Raw genomic sequence first — 6,006 nt, 5'->3', positions numbered from 1 at the left:
GTACAAAGTTGCTAATTGAAAGTACCTGTATTTGAAAAACAATATAGTATTATGATGCACGAATATCTTTGGTTTAAACGTAATTCTATGTGTAACGAATAATTTGTGTCAGCGAGAGATTAAGTGTGAGACCGAGTTGTAATATAAAAAAATTACGTTATATCCTACTAATATAATGAACTAAAGTTTTTAAGTATGGATGGATGTTAGTTACTCTTTCACATAAAAAGTACTGAATGGATTGTAATTAAACTTTAAAATAGTAGATATAATATAGCGTATACATCAAAATAACACAATTTATAAAGATATTGTGTGATAAAATCTACCATCTGCGAACTATTCTGGCAAAACCGCTAGAGTTACAGATATGTAATGTATTAGGTAGATGTTTATCTTAAATAGTCAATATCTTTGTTTTTTTTCTTCTATATATGAGATGCTCGAAATACTAATCTAGTTAGTATTCTATAAACCCTTTGGACTCTACTCTCTGGGCTACTCTTGGGTTGGTATTATTACTTAAACTATTAAAACCTGTATTAACTTAAGCTATAATTAAGAAAAACACTTTTTGAACGGATTAAGCTATGTATTCGTATGCGTGCGTCACGGTGACCACGCACGCTGAAAAGCACGCGTAACGTCGGAAAAAAAATTAAAATTTAGAATTATGTAAATAATTATAAGTTTTTAATAATAATACATAGCTTAATCCGTTCAAGAAGTGTTTTTCTTAATGTGTAAAAGCTATTTTAACTAAAGACAATACTATTAAGCTATAATATTATAAGTTAAATTACATATAATATATACATTTTTATACAAGAAAACGACAGGAGGCTCACCTGATGTTAAATGATACCGCCCATGAACACTCAATATCAGAACACTCGCGCACGTGTTACCGGAGTTTTAACAATTAGTACGCTCATTTCTTAAACGAGCAGCTGGTTCCACAATGGTGCGCGGCAGAAACTCCCTTAAAAGCTTGTCGAACGGCAGACGTTGAGGTCCGGGTAGTACGAGTGAGGTTTAGTATGCTGCCTCGAATATCAAAACGCTCAAATTCGTTTCATAACAAACATAAATATCTAATGGCTATCATATGAAATTAGGAAATTTTGGTCAATGAAAAAAATCAGTGCACTACAACCCTTTTTTTAGGTTAGGGCCTCAGATTTCTTTATCTGTTACATGATCATTTACCAATATTTAAGACAAGTAAACCTGTGCCTGACACACTGCGTCGACTTTTTACGTCTAATACAAGTGAGACTCACGATGTTTTCCTTCACCGTTCGAGTGAATGTTAAATGCGCACATAGAAAGAAAGTCCATTGGTGCACCGCCGGGAATCGAACGTACGACCTTAGGGATGAGAGCCACACGCTGAAGCCACTAGGTCAACACTGCTCATTTTGTACAATTTATAATCAATGTATTGGCGGAAAAGAGACTACCTTAAAATAAAATGTATGGTGGACCTTTCAATTAACAGTTATTACTTATAAACACATTTAAATACAGATTTAATGTGCCATGAGTGACTTGGCGGACTGTTTCATACTAGAGGTAAGTTGATAACAAACAACAAATTATTTAAGCGGGAATTACATCCAACATAATCAAAGTGGAGTTGTCATATTAGTTTCGTATGTATTGAATATTAAATATACAATATTAATGCGACCGCAACGCGGTAATTTGAGCTCAAATCAATGTCTGATTGAGACGAGTCCCGGTGAAAAACTACCTCATTACTGAGCTTGAATTAATTACGAGTTAGTGATGGGGGGATACAATTGAAATCGTAAACATTTACATATTATTCTGTTATATATAACTGATTATATTTGTAATTTTTTCAATGCCGAATATATTGGAATGATAATTATAGGAGTAACAATGTATCGAAAAATGTAGTGCCTGGTATCTAATTAGACCTTACAATAAAAGTTTAGACATTAAGCTATGCAAGTTTAGAGTCTAAACTTTAAAGTAAAGCAATGTCCTTAATACCCTCGATTCCAGTAAGTTTCGCATAGGTTCAAACCACGCAGGAAAGCTGTATATAAATAATATTTGTTTCTTGACGAATTGTTTAGGTCTCTGTGAGTGAGGCTATGGACTTCACTTCTCGTCTCTATTCACTTAGCTCCTTCTCTATCTTCCTTTAAATCTCCACTGAACAAACATTACCTGTTCACATCGTATCCTTATCGTACTAACTTATGTGAAACTGATATAAAATTATCGTGATTCATGTCCCTTTTTCGTTTCCATGTGTCCTTTTTTTAATTTTATCCTGCTCACTGTCTACATGTCTTAATCCCTTTATTTTGTTCCATTAGTTTTGTCTAAATAACTATATTATGTAGGTATTTTTGCACTACTTACTTACCTTATCTAATTTAATTATTTTATCTCACAATGGTTGCCTGAAAAAGATCTCTCTAAAGGTCAAGCTCGCTTATGTCAATTGTATTATATTTCTGTCTGCAACGAAGTGTTAATAAATTCATATTTTCTCAATGAAAAATACGTCCATATTGTAAAATTATCGAATCACCACAATCCCTAGTCTAATGAATATTGTATATTGCAATTTGTGTAATTTGATTAAGCTCTACCTGCGTGGAAAGTGGTTGAAATATGAATAGGGGCGACGATATGATGGACGTCTGCATTTACATTAATTTAACCGCACGAAATACTTTTTTATTGTATTTAATAGATAAAGATTGACTATTTAATAGACTAACAGGCAAACTAGTATAAACAGAAGAAGCTAAGGAAGATTTTAATTAAAATAAAATAAATCGAAATCAACCAATTTTAATGTTAGTCGAACTTTTAGAACTTACTATAATATATTAACAAAAAAGTCGAATATCTGTAAACAAAAGCTCATTGAAACATTTCAAAACCTCTCTCCATAGCCCTTAACTCAAATAGCCATCGAATATTTAGTATTACATATCAATTCTTTAAAAGCAAAAAGAAATTGATTTCTTTGGCAGCCGTCACTCAAAATTAAAATAATGTCGACCTGTCATCTGTCAAAAGTAGCTAAAAAAGTCTAGGTTAAACGTCTCTAGGGTCACCTGTACGAAAAATCTCCGATTTGTGTGGATAAGCTGAAGGTGTTTGGTTTTTATAGATAGATAGTCTTATTTTGCATTTTAACAGGTTTTAAGATCCATATTATAGTCACAATCTCGTCTTGAGCACTGTCAAATGTGTCATACGTCACGCAGAAAAAAATATTTTGACAGTTTGTGAAACTAGATTTGTCTCAGTTTGATGGACATATATTTAATTTGAATTATTGTCATTTTGATAATAATAGTGTTAAAATGTAATAGGGTAGTGGAGCTGTCACTGAAAATTACTGTTTTTCCTAAGACTCGGTGATTACACAAGTATTATCGTGTTTCTTATTTTAATTTGTGTCCGTTACAACAAATACTTTGATTATAATAATTATATTTTATTCAAGCTATTTTTCATTTAATTATTTATTCAATTCAAAAAATACATACACTATCGCAGTTTACAGTCAACACGATAATGTCGAAAAAAATAAGTACAATAAAATATATAATACTAAATACATAAGACTCTGCGTATATATAAAGATATCGATAGGTCGAAGAAAATGGAACCGAGCACCTTGCGAGATGTGGAAAGTCAGAAAATGGAACCGAGGACCTTGCGAGATGTGGAAAGTCAGAAAATAGATGCTCTGGAAATGTGGTACTGGAGGAGAACGCTATTAAGCAGAATCTGTTTTCAACAGTATGATCTCGCATCCTTATTCTTCGGACACGTATCACTGGTGTTCAGTCCATAGAACGTCTGTCGTCCAGGGGAAAGTGGAAGGCACTAGACCGCGCGGTCACCTACGCGTTGGACTGACCAGATCAAGTCTGCCGTAAGTGGTGGTAATGAGTGTAGCAGGATGACCTCTAATAGGCAACGATGGTGAAACGTCGTGAAGCGCATCATCACATCTGCCCCTCTTAAGATCACTACTACATAGCGATCACGACCGCTCTGTCAAGAGTGTACCAGATAAGAAGAATTAACGACGATCTGTGCAACAGACTGGTTCTGCCCTTGGTATCGCAGACATGGCCTACAAAGAAACTGAGTTCTTGGAGACCATTTCCACCATCACATTTGGGTTGCTCACCAGACCCTGCAAGACTAAGTAAATAGTAGGCCAACTGTCTCGTCTTGTTTCAAATTGATTATGTCTAATGACCTGCAAAAATAAAAGCTATCAGGCATGATGCATTATGTCATTATCATTTAAAGTAACTTAAACAGTACCTATCAATCGACGCACGCTTATTTAATCAATCAAAAAACCCCACATCGCTTATCACAAAACGCATCCCGACAAATTATATATTAATACTTGCAACACTAAAAAGCTCACGTCAAAATGCTACCCTCCTAATAAAAAATGCTGATCAGCGGAAGTCGGACGTGTGCGGCGAATATGATTATAATTATATTTTCACAAGTATTATTTTAGGGTCGCGTGGGAGCTAGGGAGGGCCAGGTAGGGCCATTAATCGGATGAGTAGTGCACAGTGTTGCCAGGTGTCTGAATACCATTTGTAACGGACAATTTGATAAATCAATCTTTGAACTTAGGCTTAGCACAGCAGATAAATTTGGGGTGTTTTTACTTATTTTTAACTATACGACTGTTAAACTTCAACATGAACTCCCATAATTTTAAGACATTTCTTTAGCAATTTTATTTGAATATTTTTCTTACTGCATTACGTTGTACAAGTGCCTGCTGCGTACGAGTTGAAGCACACGATTTGAAATTGTATTCGTATCGTATTTACTTTCGCATTTCACAGAAATATAGGAACAACGTACCACGTACTACGAATATTTCGAAATAACTGCTTTGATGTAACTAATAGATAACAATTTTCATGGGAAATTTATTAATTCAACCTCTTCAATTTAATTACTACTACATTATTCTAGTCCCCAATATAAATAAATCCCAGTTCAATTACACAGCGTGTGACCCTATGGTTATTTTATATTCGCGTATTGTTCCTTATTGGTACCATTTTATTTTCCAATACAATTTGGACCTTATATCATTGAATATAGGGAATGGCCCAGATAATTGGTCAGCCGCGTCCTCTGAAGTGGGCGCACGGAATAGACACGCGTTTTTGTATTTTTTATTTGGATTTAATTAATTGCGGTACATCAGTTTGTTCGTGTGCGATTTTTGTAATCTTACTTTTTTTGTGGGAACTCTATGAAGTTATTAAATTTATTTTAAATACCATAGGCGAAGGTTTTTTCGCGTATACTTTGTTTCGTTTTTTGGTCGATGAATTTTTTTTTTACTACAAGATGAAATATCAGTCATTAATTTTCTGTCAAAAGATTTCAGACGAACGATATAACAGATTATAATGATGCATTATTTATTATGTATGAAACAATTCTATGAAAATACTGATTTCCGTTATTTAATTATTTTTAATATTATTTTTAATATTCAAAATAGCTTTGTTCGGCATTTTGTCGCCGCAAATATGTACCTCTAGTGATATAGAATAGTGTTAACCAATTCGATTAGTTTTCAAAAAGCTATAAATTCTTATAAAACGAAAAAAATATTGTTATGGATCTAACATATCTTGAAAAATCACAAGGCTACGTGATGATTTGGTTTGAGGGACCACACACAGTGTTTGCTCACCCCGTTGAAAATTGAACCGCTTGAAAAATTGGAACATCATAAATATAGTTAGTAATATTGGACACGTTCAACAAAGTATATATTGAGCAATTTCTCATACCCTGAATATTATTGCATACTGGCTGGATTCACAAGAATTGTATTATTTATATGTAAAAAGGTTATAGATTTCATGTTTTCTTGTTTTCTTTAAATTATGTTATTAGTTTAATTTTTATATTGATAAGTTTTCTATTGTATTAGCATTAAGT

Source organism: Pieris brassicae, chromosome 11 (assembly GCF_905147105.1).
Source record: "Pieris brassicae chromosome 11, ilPieBrab1.1, whole genome shotgun sequence".
In the NCBI taxonomy this organism is placed as follows: Eukaryota; Metazoa; Arthropoda; class Insecta; order Lepidoptera; family Pieridae; genus Pieris; species Pieris brassicae.
Note: the sequence above shows the minus strand (reverse complement) of the source record.